Raw genomic sequence first — 19,657 nt, 5'->3', positions numbered from 1 at the left:
CATCTCAGCTTGTGGTTACTTTGATAAGCATCCTTGCATCCATACTAGGGATGTGGGGTTCAAAGAGATTGTGTGTAAAAGGCTCTGGAGGCCAAGGTGTGGGAATTGGGGAAGGGATGGGTGGAGGCCTCAATGCCCTTAGCTGTCAATATCAAAATGGAAATAGACTCTTATCACACACGGTGAGGTCACTTTTAAGTGTCTGTGAACGGGGCTCACAGTTCCACAAGTGCCCTCAAGACTCAGGCCAAGTCCCTGGCCCCTGGAGGAGTCAGACCCTCTTGTTCCAATCTGGACTTGTCTGGGTGGCCCTCCTGCTGTGGACTTGCTCCTTAAAGGATCGCTACATCTGGCAACTAAGGCTGGAATTCGCTGCGCAGACTTGTGTCCTCGCGTTCAGAAACAGCTGCGACAGGATGCCAGGGTCCATCGAGAGGGCTGGGAACAAGTTCAGCTTCAACGCAACTGTCCCTGGCTGTGACCGGTTTCTGCCTGGAGTGAAGCCTGGTTGCCCCAGCGGCCTTTCGCATCTGTCAATTCGGGTAAAGAGGGGGTGGGGCTTCATGAACTGTCCAATCAGAGGTGCAACGTGAAGGTGGGTGGGGAAATGCGTCACAAAAGGGGTGGGCGTCTTACGTCGTTACGCACCGCGGTTGCCAGGTGCCTCGACTATCACGTACCCCGATGGCTCCTGCTACGTACGCTGTGACCAACGCTGGGACCAACGCTGCATAGAAGAGATGAGGGAGGACGGCCAGACACCTGGAAGCCGGAAAATGGTGAGTGTGTGGGGCCTGTGTCCCGAGACCTGAGGAGGGGCAGGTTGGAACCGGTTGTGGCGGGACCCGGGGCTTCCCCTTGGCGACTCCGGGGTCTGGGACCCGGGTCCCTTTGCCACAGCTGGGCCCTCGGTGCCCTGGCGCAGAGTGGGGCTGGGCCGGCATCCGGGACCCCGGCGTCCTGTCCCGTTCCCGCGCGACGCCTGCGGCCCCAGCTCTGGCCCCTGCGCCCCCTCTAGGCAGCTCCGCGTCCGCAGCCCCGAGTCTCCCCAGATTGTGAGGGAGCCACAGGATGGTCATGGGGAGGATTCCGACTCGTGTGTGGGGTTCGTGCTTGGGAAGAGCAGAGGTCCGTGTGGTCCTCAGTCCCTCCTTTCTCCATGAAGGTCACTTATCTTCCCCTGAGCTTTGCAAATGTATAGAAAGCAGGGTGTGAAATCCATGATCCTATCCCAGCCTACCTCTTCCTAGGGCTGGCAGTAAATTCCTAAGTTTGCGGATCCCTTCCTGCATTCCCAAAGTCTGACGTCCCCTCTCCAATGCACAGCGTCGTTATCAATTGTTTGGCCTCTGGTGCATTTCACACTGACGCCGTTTTTCTCATTTTTCCAAAGAACTAGGGATGACTCGTTTTAAAATATTTGTTTTTTGTTTGCGGATATTTTACAGGCGAGGAAGGCAAAGAATACCCACCGGAAATTGTTGTAGAAATCCTTATGACATACCTTCCAGTATCTCTCCTGAGTCCAGAAATCCTTTGGGAACTCTTGGGTTGAGGCTCCTCTTTGGAAACTTGCCAGGGTGATCTGTCTTTTTAGCAGTCTCAGTTCGGCACTGCCCCTCCTTGACTTTGTCATCTGGAAAAGATTTTACTATTTATTTGGGTGTCATTTTCTTCATGTATCTGAAATGTATATAATCAATAGCTATTAAAAATATTATAACTTTTTCTAATTTTTGTGGATACATGGTGTATATATTTATGGAGGACATGAGATGTTTGGATGCAGGCATGCAACGTGAAATAAGCCCATCATGAAGAAAGGGATATCCCCTCAAGCATCTATCTGAGTTGCAAACAATCCAGTTACTCTCTATAAGTTATTTTTAAATGTATAGTTCTATTTTTTTTCACCCATTAACTATCCTCTCCTTTCCCCCAGGCTCGCATTACCTTTCCCAGCTTCTAATATACCACCCTACTCTCTATGTCCCTGAGTTCAGCTGTTGGATTTTTATAATAGATCTCACAAATAACTGAGCACATGTGGTGTTTATCTTTCTGTGCCTGGCTGATTTCACCTAACATAATGATCTCCAATTCTATCCATATTGCAAATGACTGGATTTCATTCTTTTTTATGGCTGAATAGTACTCTATCGTGTATATGTACCCCCTATTTTTTTTATTTTTTATTTTTTGGCAGAGTCTCACTCTGTTGCCTATGCTGAAGTGCAGTGGTATGATCTCACGTCACTGCAACCTCTGCCTACAGTGTTAAGGCAATTCTTGTGCCTTAGCCTCCAAGTAGCTGGGATTTCAGGCATGAGCCTCCACACAGGGCTAATTTTTGTATTTTTAGTAGAGACAGGGTTTCGCCATCTTGACCAGGCTGGTCTCGAACCCCTGACCTCAGGTGATCACCTGCCTCCGCCTCCCAAAGTTGTACCACGTTTTAAAAATCCATTCATCTGTTGAGAGATACTTAGGTTGCTTCCAAATCTTGGCTATTGAAACAGTGCGGCTACAGATATAGGAGTGCAGCTGTCCCTTCCATATACTGATTTCCTTTCTTTTGGGCATATTCCCAGCAGTGGGATTGCTGGATGGTGTATGGTAGCTCAATTTTTGGTTTTTTGAGGAACCTCCAAACCATTCTCTGTAGTGGTTGTACTAATTTACCCTCCCATCAACAGAGTACAAAGCTTCCCTTTTCTCCACATCCTCTCCAGCTTTTGTTATTGCCTGCTTTTTTGACATAAGCCATTTTAACTGGGGTGAGATAATATCTTATTGTAGTCTTGATTTGCATTTTTCTGATCACTTTTTCATGTGAGCACCTTTTCATATGCCTGTTCACCATTCATATATCTTGTTTTGAGAACTGTCAATCTTTTGCCCATTTTTCGATTGGATTATTAGATTACTTTTTTTGTAGAGTTGGAGCTCCTTATATATTCTGGTTATATTAATCTCTTGTCACATTGGTAATTAGCAAATATTTTCTCCCATTCTGTGGATTGTGTCCACTTTGTTGATTGTACTCTTTGCTCTGCAGGAGCTTTTTAACTTGATGTGATCCCATTTGTCCATTTTTGCTTTGCTTGCCTGTGCTTGTGGGGTATTGCTCAAGACATTTTTGCCCAGACCAGTGTCCTGGAGATTTTTCACAATATTTTCTTGTAGTAGTTTCCTGGTTTGAGGTCTTAGATGTAAGTCTTTTTTTTTTTTTTTTTTTTTTTTTTTGAGACGGAGTTTCGCTCTTGATACCCAGGCTGGAGTGCAATGGCGCGATCTCGGCTCACCGCAACCTCCGCCTCCTGGGTTCAGGCAATTCTCCTGCCTCAGCCTCCTGAGTAGCTGGGATTACAGGCACGTGCCACCGTGCCCAGCTAACTTTTTGTATTAGTAGAGACGGGGTTTCACCATGTTGACCAGGATGGTCTCGATCTCTTGACCTCGTGATCCACCCGCCTCAGCCTCCCAAAGTGCTGGGATTACAGGCTTGAGCCACCGCGCCCGGCAGATGTAAGTCTTTAATCAATTTTGATTTTATTTTTGCATTTGGCATGAGATAAGGATCTAGTTTCATTCTTTTGCATATGGATATTCAGTTCCCAGTACCATTTATTGAAGAGACTGTCTTTTCCCAGTGTGTATTCTTGGCACCTTTGTTAAAAATGAGTTTACTGTAGGTGTGGATTTGTTTCTGGGTTCTCCATTCTGTTCCATTGGTCTATGGGTCTGTTTTTACGCCAGTATCATGCTATTTTGGTTACTATAGCTCTGTAGTATAATTTGAAGTCAGGTAATGTGATTCTTCCAGTTTTGTTCTTTTTGCTTAGGATAGCTTTGGCTATTCTGTGTATTTTGGGGTTCCGTATCAATTTTAGGTTTGTTTTTTCTATTTCTGTGAAGGATATCCTTGGTATTTTGATAGGGATTGCCTTGAATCTGTAGATTGCTTTGGGTAAATGGACATTTTAACAGTATTGATTCTTGCAATCCATAAACATGATGGTCCAAAGTAACATTACTGCCCAACCTTGAGCCTGCCAAGAGCAGTAATTAAAGGCCCTGTTGGTTCTTCTTGGGGAGACTCCCTGTTCATAACCATTAAGCCCTTTATACCGAGAGAAGCTACAGAGCCCCAGAAAGCTGGAGATCCCATGTATGTGTTTTGGGTGGAGGGGTTGCTTTCTGAGGTTGTAATTGTGGTTTCCTTGGGCATGTTTTTAGACATGAGGTTTGAGTTTTGCATTCATTATGTTGCCGCATTAAGAATATAATTCCTGCATATTGATAAAGTGTGTGAAGTTCAGGAGTGCTGTCTCCAGGACACAGGGTTAATGAATTTGGGAGGTTATTTTTGGGTCAGAGCCTTAAAGTGAATCCAGCTGAGAGTTTCTTCTGCCCTGAGAATTGAAGCCCAGGAGAGGAAGTGTTTTCACACTGCCAGGAGCCAATTAGGATGTGCAGAACTCCCAGAGCGCATTCTTGTGGCTACTCAGATGTCTCTCTCTTCCCTTCATCACCAGGGACTGTTCCACTGTAGAAGTTACATGCCAAAGAGAGAGTATGGACCTCCAACATGTTAAGGTGTTTAACCTCTTGAATGTGGGTTTTCCTTGTGAATTGTGGGGAAGCAGGCTGCTTATCTGAGCTAATTAGAATGTTTATGTTTCCTTTGGATTATTTTATCTGCTGAGTGTTGTGGCCTTTCAACTCTGGTTTCCCTTATCATTTTATAATTGTATTCCCTGTGTCTGTGTGTAAGATTTTAGTTTCTTTCACTTTGAAAATGAAGGTTGTTAGATATGGTGGGAGTAAGGCAAGAAAATTCTGGGACTAAAAATTTATATTTCTTGAGGCCAGAGAGCCTCAAGATACAAGAGTGGGTATATTTAAGTTCTCAGGTACTTTTTTCATTTTTACATCGGTTTTCATATGTGAATATCCATAGAGAACTTTGAAATTTAAAAAGGTATACAGTTCCTAAGACAAATGAATTCCTGATTCCATTGGTAAGAGGAAAACACAATTGAATTCCTGTTTTAATTGATGTGAGGAAAACTAAAGTTTATATAATCTTTGAAACTCCTGATATATTTAAGGGATTAAGACCAAATCCAAATCCATGATGCATTTTATTTAGCTGTTTATTGAGACAAGAGACTCGCTCTGTCACCAAGGCTGGAGTGCAGTGGGACGATCTCAGCTCACTGCAACCTCCCGGATTCAATTGACTCTCCTTCCTCGGCAGGAGCTGTAATCCCAGTAGCTAGGATTACAGGCGTGTGCCACCATACCCGGCTAATTTTTGTATTTGAGTAAAGATGGGGTTCACCATATTGGCCAGGCTGGTTTCACACTCCTGACCTCAAATGATCTGCCCACCTTGGCCTCCCTAAGTGCTGGGATTACAGGCACAAGCCACTACACCTGGCCCAGAATCCCGATTTAATAATTGCTAACAACGTAAGACTCATCCTTCCCTTTTCCCTTGTGACCCACATCTGGTCAAGCTGATGAGTCTAAGTGCTCCCTTGTCTGTCATAGGCAAGAAATTTAAACCACGTAACCACCTGCCTGTGCAGGGGACCTTGTGCCTAACTCTATTCCAACCACAATACACACCCTGGCCAGGCTCCTGTCTTTGCTCTCAGGCCATTTCAGTTGTGACTGATGGGCCTGCCCTGCTCTCCCCAAGATCTCAACAATGTGAGCAATAGGCTTTTTTTTTTTTTTTTTTTAGACTGAGTCTTGCTCTGTCACCCAGGCTGGAGTGCAGTGGCACCATCTCGGCTGACTGCAAACTCCACCTCCCAGGTTCAAGCAATTCTCTTGTCTCAGCCTCCCAAGTAGCTGAGATTACAGGTCCCGGCCACCACACCCAGCTAATTTTTATATTTTTAGTAGAGACAGGTTTCACTGTATTGGTCAGGCTGGTCTTGAACTCCTGACCTCAGGTGATCCGCCTGCCTCAGCCTCGCAAAGTGCTGGGATTACAGGTGTGAGCCACGATGCCAAGCCGCAATAGGCCTTTTAATACCCTCTCTGTGAGTGCCAGACCATCATCAGTTTCATCAGAACTACATCTCTGAAAGTGACCACAATGATTTAGTGCCCTGAGCACGTTGTCCAGACACTGATTGCAATCTGTGATTCCTTCTTCTCTTTTTTTTTAATTAACTTTTTTTTTTTTGAGACAGAGTTTTGCTCTGTCACTCAGGCTGGAGTACAGTGGTATGATCATACTTCTCTGCAAACGTCACCTCCCAGGTTTAAGCAGTTCTCCTGCCTCAGCCTCCCAAGTAGCTGGAATTACAGGTGTGCACCACCACGCCTGGCTTATTTTTGTGGATCTTCTTTTGCTCTGACTTGCTAACCCACTGTCCTGCCTGAGGGCCAACATGTACAGTGAGCTGCTGCTGGCTAGAGAGCTGGTCCTCTGAGTGTGCTGCTCGGTGTTTTATGTTGAGCCCTATCAAGTATGAGTCCTATATTCAGCTGACTGAGTCTGTCTTTTAAAAAATAATTATTTGGCATTTAAGAGCAGGAATATGCTATTGGAACCCTCCTTCAATTGATGCTGGATCTATCTGTGTGTTTAGAGTGAAGCCGTGCCTGATACTGGGTTGGCCTGGCGAGTAGGGTGCGGCGGGAGGGTGGACTGTACATTCTATACGAGCGGAGCTCCTGAAACAGTGGTCATTTAAAGGGGAGAGAGAGAGAAAGGGAGGAAAGGCAGCTGTTAGGTGGCACACTGAGTCCACACCGCCAAAAGCAGAGGGCTTACCAGGACCTTAAGTACCTCTGCTGCTGCAGCTTCAGGTGCCTTTATCACAGGTATCCTGACCCTGGGGTGTAGATGGGACAATACACATGATACCCCGGTGGCATAACAAAAGGGTTAGTTTAAACCCGACATAGGCTAGAGATTCTTAAACCCTATGAAGGAACCACTGCCATGGAGGAGGCCCCTAACTCTGATGACACTGAACTGAGCTTCTCTGGAGGAAAAAAATTTGTAACTGTCCCATTAGCGAAAATATCCTTTTTCCTTGAAGTATATCCACTGACCAAAAAGAAAGAAAGAAAAAAAAGGGAGAGATCTCTTGACCTCTTACACTCTTAGCCTGGGGAACCTAGTGTGACCTCATGTCTCTCTGTCTCTCTCTCCCTCCCTCTCTTTTTAACAATGCTAGTAACAAGAGGATTTAAACTTCTATGATTTTTTGATTTACTCTATTAAAGTAACTGTTTTATCAAACATATTTTTTATGTTTGGGGTGGGATACTAAATATTAGGGTGGGCATTTTTTTTTTTTTTTTGAGACAGTCTTGCTCTGTCAATCAAACCGGAGCGCAGTGGCACCATCTCAGCTCACTGCAGCCTCCGCCTCTGGGGTTCAATCAATTCACCTGCCTCATCCTCCCAAGTAGCTGGGATTACAGGCGCAGGCTATCACGCTTGGCTAATTTTTGTGTATTTAGTAGAGACGGGGTTTCACCATGTTGGCCAGGCTGACCTCAAGTGACACGCCCACATTGGCCTCCCAAAATGCTGAGATTACAGGTGTGAGCCGCCGCCCAGCCTGGGTATTAAGAGATGTCATGTGCATAGGCTCATATCTGAGATAGACAGTTTGTTCACAGAAGATGCATAAGTGAATCATATCAAAATTGTGGAAATGATAACTGAATTCATAAGAATAAAATAGTTAATAGAAGCGTTTTAATAACAAAATTGTGTATATTCCCTTTTGTTGTTGTTTTGTGTGTGTGTGTTTTTGAGATGGAGTCTTGCTCTGTTGCCCAGGCTGGAGTGCAGTGGTGTAATCTCACCTCACTGCGACCTCTGAGCCTCCTAGGTTCAAGCGATTCTCTTGCCTCAGCCTTTTGGGTAGCTAGGATTACAGGTGCACGCCACCAAGCACAGCTAATTTTTGTAGTTTTAGTAGCAATGGGGTTTCTCCATTTTGGTCAGGGTGGTCTCGAACTCCTGGCCTCCAGCGATCTGCTCGCCTTGGCCTCCCAAAGTGCTGGGATTTTAGGCGTGAGCCACTGTGCCTGGCCAAAATTGTATGTAGTTCTAGTGTGAAGATATGTAATGCTCCTAGGACAATAGTAGTAGTTAGGGCATTTATTATAATAATATTAGTGTATTCTGCTATGAAAAATAGGGATAGTAGATGTTGAAGGCCAATACTAGTTCTGATTTGCCTTCTGTTAAGTCAAATAGGGCTCAGTTAGTTTCCACTAGCATTGAAATGAATCCTGCTATGGCCAGGGGTCATGATGGTAAAATTAATTGTCCAAATTCTTGTGTGATAAGAGTTGATAAAGCCAATGATCCACTTATCAAGTAAACTGATAGGACACTAATGGCTAAGGCACTTCATATAGGATTGTCTGGGCTACTGCTGGGAGTGTGCCAATTAGTGCATATTTTGAATTGGATGCTCATCCTGATCTTAAAATGGGGTAGATTCAGGAGGTGGAGGTTGCGGCGAGCTGAGGTCGTGCCACTGCACTGCGGTCTGGGCAACACAGCAAGACTGCATCTCAAAAAAAAAAAAAAAAAGGGTAGATGGCTAAACTTGATGTGGCTAGAATAAATAATACTCATATTTATATTAAGAAATGAGGTTTAGGGAGAGGGATTCATGTGCAAGGGTTAGGGCAAGGAAGATGTGATGGTATAAAGGAGGATGGATGGCATTAGTGGTTGTAGTGGTTCTTTTTTCCTCCCTCCCTCCCTTCCTTCCCTTTCTCTCTTTCTCTCTTTTTCTCTTTCATTTTGACATGGAGTCTTGCTCTGTCACCCAGGCTGGAGTGTGGTGGCATGATCACAGCTCACTGCAGGCTTGACCTCTTGGGTTCGTGTGATACTCCCACCTCAGCCTCTTGAGTAGCTGGGACCACTGCCACCCACCACCACACTCAGCTATTTTTTTGTGTTTTGTAGAGGTAGGGTTTTGCCATGTTCCCAGCCTGGTCTTGAAGTCTTGGGCCCAAGCCATCTGCCTGCCTCGGCCTCCCAAAGTGCTGGGATTACAGGCATGAGACACTGTGCCCAGCCAACGCCCCATCTATCAAAAAATAAAATAAAATAAAATAAATGCTGAAATAAGTGCACAACTTAACCCAGTTGGAAATCTAATATACATTAAAAGAATTTACAAAACAAAAATGTTATGGTCTGCTTGGCCTTGGGGCCTGTACAAGATAGATTCTGAATTAAATTTGACATCTGCTCTAATGCATTAGTTGACAACCCTTTATGGGATTAATCAATACTAGGACTAAAATTATAGTCATACTGGGCATCCCACTAAATTTAAAGTGGGCATCCCACTTTAACCAACAGAATAGTTTTTTTCATGCGTAAATTCTCAGTTCCTCATTGTCATAGCACCTACTGTCCTAAAATATTCCATAGTGAGCAGAGAAGGTCTGAACCAACGAGGCATGAATTGAAATGGTCTTTTTCTTTTTTTGAGACAGAGTTTCAGTCTTGTCACCCAGGCTGGAGTGCAATGGCACGATCTCGGGTCACTGTAACCTCTGCCTCCTGGGTTCAAGCAATTTTCCGGCCTCAGCCTCCCGAGTAGCTGGGATTACAGGCATGTGCCACCATGTCCAGCTAATTTTTGTATTTTTAGTAGAGATGGGGTTTCACTGTGTTGGCCAGGCAGGTGTTGAACTCCTGACCACAGGTGATTCACCTGCCTTGGCCTCTCAAAGTGCTGGGATTACAGGCGTGAGCCGTGAGCCACCATGCCTGGTCTTAAATGGTCTTTTAAATTAAACTTATTTATTGGTTTTTATATTTTGTAGAGCCAGAATCTCACTCTGTTGCCCAAGCTACTAGTCGTCATCTTCTTTTTTGTTTTTTATTTTTGAGACAGTGTCTCATTCTGTGACCCAGGCTGGAGTGCAGTGGAGCGATCATGGCTCTCTGCATGGCTCACTCCTTGACCTCCTGGGCTCAAGTGTTCCTCCCGTCTCAGCCTCCTGAGTAGCTGGGACTACAAGAATACACCGCCATGCCCAACTATTTTTTTATTTTTTGTAGAGACAGGGTTTTGCCATGTTGCCCAGGCTGACAAGCAGGCATTTCTTTTCTTTTTTTAAAATTACTTTTAATTTAGGTTTGAGGGTACATGTGAAGGTTTGTTACGCTGGTGAACTTGGATCATGAGGGCTTGTTGTACACATTATTTCATCACTCAGGTATTAAGCCCAGTATCCAATAGTTATGTTTTCTGCTCCTCTCCCTCCTCCCACCCTCCACCCTCAAGTAGACCCCAGTGTGTGTTGTTTCCTTCCTTGTGAGTTCTCATCTTTAGCTCCCACTTGTGAGAACATGCAGTATTTGATTTTCTGTTCCTGCATTAGTTTGCTAAGGATATAGCCTCCAGCTCCATTTATGTTCCTGCAAAATACATGATCTCATTATTTTTTATAGCTGCATGTATTCCATGGTGTTTATGTACGTGTACTTGTATGAGGTCTGACTTCGTTGTTCAGGCTTGTCTCGAACTTCTGGGCTCAAGTGATCCTCCCACCTTGGCCTTCCAGACTGCTAAGATTGCAGGTGTGAGCCACTGTCCTTGGCCTGTTTTATTCGTTTTGATGTTATTACTAATGCAATTGTTTTCTTAATTTCCTTTTCAGATGATTCATTGTTAGTGTATTGAAATGTAATTTTAAATGTTAATTTTGTATCCTGAAGCTTTGCTGAATTCATTTATGAGTTCAGTTTTTGTGCACATAAATGTGTGTGTAATCTTTAGGATTTTCTACACATAGGATTATGTCATCTGCAAACATAATTTTATTTCTTCATCTTCTACATTTTGAGAGATTGACCAAAATCTTGGGCATCGATGTCACTCTTTGTCACCATCATAGTGGGACTTGTTTGGCCTTGGTATGGAATTCACAAGTCACAATGTTAGGTCAGTCATATATTCCTTTTCTGTTATAACATTCTTGGCTGGGCGTGTTGGCTCATGCCTATAATCGCAACACTTTGGGAGGCTGAGGCGAGCAAATCACTTGAGGTCAAGAGTTCAAGATCAGCCTGGCCAACATGGTGAAACCCTGTCTCTAATAAAAGAAAAAAAAAAAATTAGCCAGGCATGGTGGCATGTGCCTGTAGTCCCAGCTACTCAAGAGGCTGAGGCAATAAATCACTTGAACCCAGGAGGTAGAGGCTGCAGTGAGCTGAAATCATGCCACTGAACTCCAGCCTGGGCAACAGTGAGACTCTGTCTCAAAAATAAATAAATAAATAAAATATTTAGTGTATTTGTTTCTTTAGTGTCTAAAGAAACAGTGCTATCAGTCACCCTTTTAATTAAGCTTTTTGGAGTAGCAAAAATCAGGGGAAAGATAAGTACACCATTCCGTTTGTTTAGCGCCATGCATAAGCCCCCAACATGGGCAAGAAGGAGACCCAAAGCTGCATGATGGTCCGTTAAGTGCTTTTGTTGAATACGTCAGTTACCATCCACCTTTTAGAGGGTGGCTTCTGCCTGTCTGAAAACTTGGAGGTCTGGTTGACCAGAAAATCTAGGATTTTCCCCAAATTACTGATTTAGTTTATTTTTCATTTTTGGAGACAGAGTCTCTCTCTGTCACCCAAGCTGGAATGCAGTGGTATGATCTCTGCTCACTGCAACCTCTGCCTCCCAGGTTCAAGCCATTCTCCTGTCTTAGCCTTACAAGTTGCTGGGATTATAGGCGCGTGCCACTTCGCCTGGTTATTTTTTGTATTTTTAGTAGAGTCAAAGTTTCACCATGTTTGCCAGGCTGGTCTTGACCTCCTGACCTTGGGTAATCACCGTGCCTCAGCCTCTCAAGGTGCTGGGATTACAGGCATGAGCCACTGCGCCCAGCCTGATTTAGTTTGAAATTCCATACAACTGGCACCCCACTAAGCATGAACCCTCAGGAACCCCATCTCTCCTCAGTGGAACATAGTTCAGCTTTATCTATTTCAAGGTTGGTGCTAATTTCTAGTTGTTGGCCATTTTGTCACAGACCAGTCAGTTAAATTTGTCTACCCATAACTGAATATAACTCCAGCCACTTCAGACCCTCATCCTGATTTGAGAGTCAGGGTCTGAAGTGGCTGGAGTTATGTTGCAGCCCCTTATGTTGCTATAATCACTTCACATAGCTCCTGAAAAGGTCCAGTAGGAAACTTAAGAGTTTTCTGTATAGCAGTTAGGTTAATTGGAAAGGTCAGTGTATTGCTTTCAGCAAATGTAGAAAAGTAAGTGGCAGTGATGTTTAGAACATCAAGGGTAACTTTCCACTCCATGGGGTTTCAGGATAACTCTCGCTGGAAATATGACATTAGTGGAATTGTTTTCTGACTTTTAGGCATCGGCCCACAAATCCAAGAATTGCTTTTTTTTTTTTTTTTTTTTTTTTTTGGCTAGAGCATAAACCTTAGCTGAAGCCATCCACAGATTATGGTCCCGAGGATTTTTCTGTAAGGAAAGGGAAAGAATTAGGATAGCTACTGGCTCTAATTGCAGGCTATATAAGTGATGGGTTTACGTTTTCCTCCATGTTCTGGGTAAGAACTCTTAATGCCTGATTGTTACATTCATGAACAAACAAGATAAAAGGTTTAGTATAATTTGGATGTCCTAAAGTTGGGGCTGTTGTAGGGCCAATTTCATTTTGTTCAAAGGCTGCTCGTGACTGTCTTCCCACAGTAAAGACTCCGGTACAGAGTTCCTGGTGAGCTCATTCAGTGGTGAGGCCAGTAAGAAGATATTTGGGACCCAGTATCTGCACTATCCTGTAAAAAAAAAAAAAAAAAATCTCAATTGTCTGGTTGTAGGCTGAAAAAAACTTGGAATAGTTTTTGTTTCAGGTGAGAGGAAAATTCCTTCAGCAGTCAAATCATGTCTAAATCATGGGCTTTTTCTCTTGAAAATTTTTCCCCTCAAAACCTTGTGACTTTTTTTAAATTTTTTTAGATAGAGTCTTGCTCTGTTGCCTAGGCTGGAGTACAGTGGCATGATCTCCGCTCACTGCAGTCTCCACCTCATGGGTTCAAGTGATTCTCCTGCCTCAGCCTCCCGAGTGGCTGGGATTACAGGCACATGCCACCACGCCCAGCAAATTTTTATATTTTTAGTAGAGACAGAGCTTCAGTATGTTGGCCAGGATGGTTTCAGTCTTTGGTTTTGGTATCAAGGTAATAGTGGCCTTGTGGATTGAGTTTGGAAATATTCCCGACTTCTCTATTTTTTGGAATAGTTTGAGTAGGATTGGTATTAGTTCCTTAAATGGTAGAATTCAGCAGTGACGCCATTGGGTTCTGAGTTTTTCTGTACTGGAAGACTTTTTATTATGGCTTCAATATTGTTACTTGTTATTGGTCTGTTCAGGTTTTGGATTTCTTCCTGATTCAATCTTGGTAGGTTGTATGTATCTAGGAATTTTTACATTTTTTTCTAGATTTTCCAATTTATCGGCATAGAGTTACTCAAAGTAAGCCACTTTGAATTTTTGCAATATCATTTGTCTTCTTTTTCATTTCTGATTTTATTTATCTGGATCCTTTCTCTCTCTCTCTTATTTAGTCTGGCTAAATATTTGTCAGTTTTGTTTAACTTAAAAAATTGGGCTGGGCACAGTGGATTATGCCTGTAATCCCAGCACTTTGGGAGGCCAAGGCAGGCAGAGCACGAGGTCAAGAGATAGAGACCATCCTGGCCAACATGGTAAAACCCTGTCTCTACTAAAAATACAAAAATTAGCTGGACATGGTGGTGCGTGCCTTTAGTCCCAGCTACTCTGGAGGCTGAGGTAGGAGAACTGCTTGAACCAGGACCTGGGAGGTGGAAGTTGGAGTGAGCTGAGATTGTACCACTGCACTCCAGTCTGGGCTACAGAGCAAGACTCCATCTCAAAAAAAATTTTTGATCTTTTGGTATTTTAGTTTATTTCTACTCTAATCTTTATTCTTTCTTTTCTTCTACCAATTTTGGGTTTGGTTTGCTTTTGTTTTCTAGATGTTTAAAAGATGCATCGTTAGATTGTTTCAAGTTCTTCCTCTTTTTTGATATAGGCACGTAGTAAGTATAAACTTCCCTCTGAGTACTACTTTTGCTGTATCCCATAGGGTTTGGTATGTTTCTTTCCATTATCATTTGTTTCAAGAAATTGTTCTGTTTTCTTTTTTTTTTTTTCACCAGTTGTTAAATGACCTTTATTGAAATATTTTCCTTTGTGCTTCTTAACTAGCTGGGCATTCCACAGCACCACTGTTGATGTCATCTATGATGTCATGAGGGTGGCGGCCATCAACATTACAGCCCACAGACTGGGCAGTCCCCAGGATCTCTTTAATGGTTCCAGAGAGTTCTCTGGCTAAAGATCGGTGCCGCATCTGTCGAGCAATGTTGACAATCTCATCGAAAGTGATATTCCCGCTGTGTTTAATGTTTTTCTGTTTCTTTCTGTCTCTTGGTGGTTCCTTAAGGGCTTTGATGATCAGGGCAGAGGCAGAAGGCACCACCTCAACTGCGCCTGTCTGTTCTGAATGGTCAGTTTCACGGTAATCCTCAGGCCCTTCCAGTCACCCATTGCCTTGGCAATGTCATCACCAACCTTTTTTGGAGACAGGCCCAGGGGGCCAATCTTGGGGGCCAGCGCAGAAGTGGCACCAACTTCACCCCCAGTGCACCTCAGGTATACAACTTTGATCTCGTTGGGGTTGAACTTCGGCGGCATGGTGGAGGCGGCTGGTGTCGGATGAACCCGGATTTGGGACGACCGAAGAAAGTTGCACCTTGGCCTCCTCTGAGCCCAAAGCCGAAAGCCGTTCTGTTTTCTTAATTTCTTCATTGACCCACTGGTCATTCAGGAGCAAATTGTTTAATTTCCATATATTTGTATAGTTTCCAGAATTCCTCATTATTTGTTTCTGGTTTTATTCCATTGTGGTCAGAGACGATGCTTGATATTATTTCAGTTTTTAAAAGTTTTAAGACTCGTTTTGTGACCTACATATGGCTTATCCATGAGAATGATCCACGTGCTGAGGAAAAGAATGTGTATTCCGCAGCTTTGGGATGAAATGCGTAAATATCTATTAGATCCATTTGATCTATAGTGCAGATTAAGTCTGATGTTTCTTCATTGATTTTCTGTCTGGAAGATCTAAATCTGAAAGCAGGGTGTTGAAGTATCCAGCTCTTATTTGTATCAGGGCCTGTCTCTCTAGCTCTAATAATATTTCCTTTTCATATCTGGTTGCTCCAGTGTTGGGTGCATATATATTTACAACTGTTATATCCTCTTGCTGAACGACCCCTTTATTATTATATAGTGACCTTCTTTGTTTCTTCTTACAGTTTTTGTCTTGAAATCTATTTTGTCTGATGTAAGTATAGCAAATACTGCTCTTTTTTGGTTTCCATTAGCATAGAATATCTTTTTCCATCCCTTTATTTTCAGTCTATGTGTGTCTTTATAGGTGAAGTGTAATTCTTGTAGACAGGAGAGCAATGTTTTTTTTTTTTTTTAATTTAATTTTTTTTTTAAGACAGGGTTTCACCATGTTGCCCAGGCTGGTCTTGAACTCCTGACCTCAGGTGATCCACCCGCCTTGGCCTCCCAAAGTGCTGAGATTACAGGCGTGAGCCACCACGCCCGGCTGGGTTTTGTTTTTTCATCCATTCAGCCACTCTGTGTCTTCTGATTGGAGAGTTTAGTCCATTTACATTCATCATTATTATTGATAAATAAGGACTTACTCCTGCCATTTTGTTATTTGCTTTCTGGTTGTTTAGTGGTCTTCTCTTCCTCTTTTCTTTTCTTCCTGTCTTCCTCTAGTGAAGGTGATTTTCTCTGGTGATAAGACTTAGTGTCTATTTTTTTGTATCCATTTTTTTTCGGTTTAAGGTTACCATGAAGCTTGTAAATACTATCTTATAACCCATTATTTTGAACTGATAATTCCATTTGCATAAATAAGCAAAAAGATAATTGAAACTCTACAACCCACTTTTTAACTTTTAGTTGTTTCTATTTATATCTTACTGTACTATGTCTTGAAAAATTACATTTATTATTTTTGAGTGGTTCACTGTTGAGTCTTTCTACTTAGGATAAGAGTAGTTTATGGGCCAGGCATGGTGGCTCATGCCTGTAATCCCAGAACTTTAGGAGGCTGAGGAGGGTGGATCACGAGGTCAGGAGATTGAGACGATCCTGGCCAACATGGTGAAACCCTGTCTCTACTAAAAATACAAAAATTAGCTGGGCCTGGTGGTGCCTGCTTGTATTCCCAGCTACTCAGGAGGCTGAGGCAGGAGAATTGCTTGAACCAGGGAGTCAGAGGTTGCGGTGAGCCGAGATTGCGCCACTGCACTCCAGCCTGGCAACAGAGCAAGACTCCATCTAAAAAAAAAAAAAAAGTAGTTTACATACCACAGTTACAAATGTTATAATATTCTGTATTTTCCTCTTTACTGTTACTAGTGAATTTTGAACCTTCAGGTAGTTATTTATTGCTCATTAATGTCCTTTTCTTTCTTATTGAAGTATTCCCTTTAGCATTTCTTGTAGGACTGGTCTGGTACTGATGAAATCCCTCAGCTTTTGTTTATCTGGGAAAGCCTTTAATTTTCCTTCATGTTCGAAGGACATCTTCACTGGATATACTATTCTAGGATTGGCCTCTGAGGGCCAATCCACCCCAAATGCTAGCCAGTTTGCTTCACGTAAGGTCCTTAGCTTCCCTGGTGTCATATAGTTACTCCATAATTCCCACCAAAGCCCTTCTTAAAAAAACATTTTTTTTTAGCCTGGTCCCTGAAGGAATGGACTTGCTATGGGTGTGACCCATGTTTTTGCACAGAAAAACAGTCCTCATAGACAGTTAAGAGAGTGTTACTCCACCCACAGCAGTTCCCACCCAGTATGGCTCACCACACTCTGTTTCACGTTCACTTGTCTTGGCAAGATGGCCCCCCATTCAGAGGTATTTCAGGTGCCGCTTGGCATAGGCGAGATCGTTACTCCCCTCACAATGCCTAGGTTGTGAGGACTCCTCCGTTTAGCTTTGTGCGGATCACCTCTAAGCACAGCCAGCCCCACAAGTCACTTGAATCTTGGGGCCCCCTCTAATGGGCCTGCCGCTCCCACATTTCATTGATGATGAGTCCAACTGGACTCCTCCAACCATGCACACAATTGCACTCCTCCCCCAGTTTTCCCCGCCCAGTACGAGGTGACACTGTTTCACATTCGCTTCAGGCTGGTAGAACCACCCCCCCACCCCGCCTCAGTGTTTCAGACGCCACTTGGCATTGGAGCGTTCATTAATCCCTTCACAATGCCTAGATTGTGAAGGCACGTCCTTTAATAACTGTATGTGGGTCGTCACTAATCCCAACCAGACCCAAAATTTGCTCAGAGCTTGGGGCCCCCTCTAAGAGGCCTGCCGCTTCCACATTTCACTGCCGATGAGTCAGGACTCCTCCAATTACTCACAATTGCTCTCCTCCCTCCACCCAAATGGAGGAGGTTTGCTTGAAACCATAAGCAAAACTTCCAAGATTAGTTACAGGAAGAGAGAGAGGGCCAAGTTCAAGAGTGTCAAATCCAGCACACGTGGGTGATCAGGCCATGCTTCCACCTAAAGGAGTTGGGCAAGTTTCCCAGGAATGATCCTATCATGTTTCTGTTGTCTGGACATTGAAGTACCCGTTCCTTCTCAGTATTCAGCCACGGGGTGGATCCACACTCCGGGGGCTTTCCTTCTCTGCTCTGACGAGGCTTTCCACCAGGCCAATACCTGAGTGGGAGGGAGCACCCCACAGGGATGCTCCAAAGGGCTAGGCAAACCGCCTGAAAGGCTGTGCCAGCCGACTGCCAACCAAAACTCGCTCCCTGGTCAGGGAACTAAATAATGAAGCAGGAGCGACCATGAGAAACTGGGAAGGAAAGGGTGATTTATTTGGCTGGGAGCAAGGCGGCATAGTTGCCTAACAGCCAAGCTTGAGCTCACAAGAGAAAGTCCCTGGCCTTTTAAAGGCTGACCCCTCTAGAAATTACATGTGAAAGGGTCTTGGGCCATGGAGTAGGCATGGGGTATAGTGACTTAGGTGGGGGTTTGATCTTAAGTAAAAACAATGCCTTCTGGAAAGATTCCTCCACACCATGCCTGTGATCTACAGGAGGGTGGTTAAGGTGGCACCTGGTCTGCCAGCCTTTACTGCTCCTATTGAAATGCAGGGTGGAAGTCAAGGGGGGGATGGTCTTAGATGCTTAAGGGTCTCCTACCTCACTAAGACTGATTTGCTTTATTATATTTTATTATACTTGGCTTAATTATTTGCTACATAGGCCTTTTAAATTGGCTTTTATGAAACTTTGTTTCATAGAAGGAATCTGAGGTAAGGCCTTTTTAAAGCCCAGCCATGGATTTGTACCATCAAGTACGTATGAGTTGGATGAATTCCTCTCCTAAGGTTCCAAGATAACTTGGGGTTCCCAGCCTGTCAGAAAGTGTCATTCTTTATTTACCACACATAGAAACCCATACCAGGACTGTGTACACAAAATCTGAGGCTAGCTTTTCAAGAACTTTATTGGCTCCGTGAGTCAAATTTGATTGCTTAAAGGTGTAAGGTTTGAATGAAGCAACTGAGGTTTGAATGAGGCAACTGAGGCCAGTTATTGGAATAAAGAAATTTAATTGGCTCCTGGGCGAGGTTCTGCGGTCTGACAGGAGGGGCCGGAGAAGTCGCGTGGACTTCTCTCAGAGGTGGAGTTTTATAGGGAGTGGAGACGTTTGATTGATTGTGGGAGAGCAGACGTGGACGTGACAGCTGCTATTGGCAGGTAGGCGGGATTTCCTGTGAGCGGGCCGCCCAGGGGAGTGGGACCTGGATGGGACAAAATGCTATTGGACAGGTTCTGGTGGGGCTTCTTTTGAATTTTGGCAGGGTTTTCCAATGGCGGACTAGGTGCTGAGTGCAAAGCCTAGTGTTGAGTGCAGATTTGAGTGCTGAGTGCAGAAGTGGGTGGGGAAAGTTACCTGGCGGAGCTAGGTGCTGAGTGTGGGGCTTGGTGCTGGGCGTGGAGTGGTGATGTAGTTTCTAGGTGCGGAGAGGGGTGGGCATGTCCGAGCTCCCGGCGAGGTGACCGGCCTTACATTCCGACCTTTTTGATGATATAGGATGCCGCTTCTTTCAGCAGGCTACTTCCTGCTGAATAGGGGCAGAGTGAAGGGGACGGGTCAGTTGGCTGGTGCCTCGGTTGGGAGCCGGACATAGGGGCAAAGCAGCATTTGGTTAACAGCCACTCATCCAATTTCTCGCATCCGAGCTTGCAGGAACCCGAGAAGAAAAGGGGCTATTAGTAGTAGTAAGCAAATTATGATGATGGGAGTGATGATAGGGGTCAACCAGGCAAACATGGGCGATTGCCATGAGCTGAGAGGCAAGACTGATGTATTCTGCTTTTTACGGAGGTCTTCTTGGAGGCGGTGGAGAGTGTTGACATTCTCTTCTACCAGGCCTGTTTCATTGACATAATAGCAGCACTGTTCCTGAAGAAACAGACAGTTACCTCCTTTTTCTGCCGTTAGCAAGTTAAGGGCCCATCGGTT

General features: G+C 44.2%; 1 long non-coding RNA gene and 1 pseudogene across 2 annotated transcripts in view; one reads left to right on the top strand and one right to left on the bottom strand.

Annotated features, from left to right (window-relative positions):
• The first annotated feature begins 637 nt into the window (after positions 1-637).
• The window catches only part of LOC135276792 (uncharacterized), a 53,940-nt gene continuing 34,920 nt past the window's right edge, over positions 638-19,657 (top strand). For both annotated transcript variants that reach the window (XR_010344354.1, XR_010344353.1), the window contains exon 1: positions 638-779. This is a non-coding gene — a long non-coding RNA (uncharacterized LOC135276792). The remainder of the gene's footprint in view (positions 780-19,657) is intronic.
• LOC105705989 (large ribosomal subunit protein uL11-like) lies at positions 14,214-14,837 on the bottom strand (annotated as a pseudogene).

Source organism: Aotus nancymaae, unplaced genomic scaffold (assembly GCF_030222135.1).
Source record: "Aotus nancymaae isolate 86718 unplaced genomic scaffold, 86718_ANA_hifiasm-v0.15.2.pri h1tg000028l, whole genome shotgun sequence".
In the NCBI taxonomy this organism is placed as follows: Eukaryota; Metazoa; Chordata; class Mammalia; order Primates; family Aotidae; genus Aotus; species Aotus nancymaae.
Note: the sequence above shows the minus strand (reverse complement) of the source record. Positions and strands in the feature narration are given on the sequence as shown.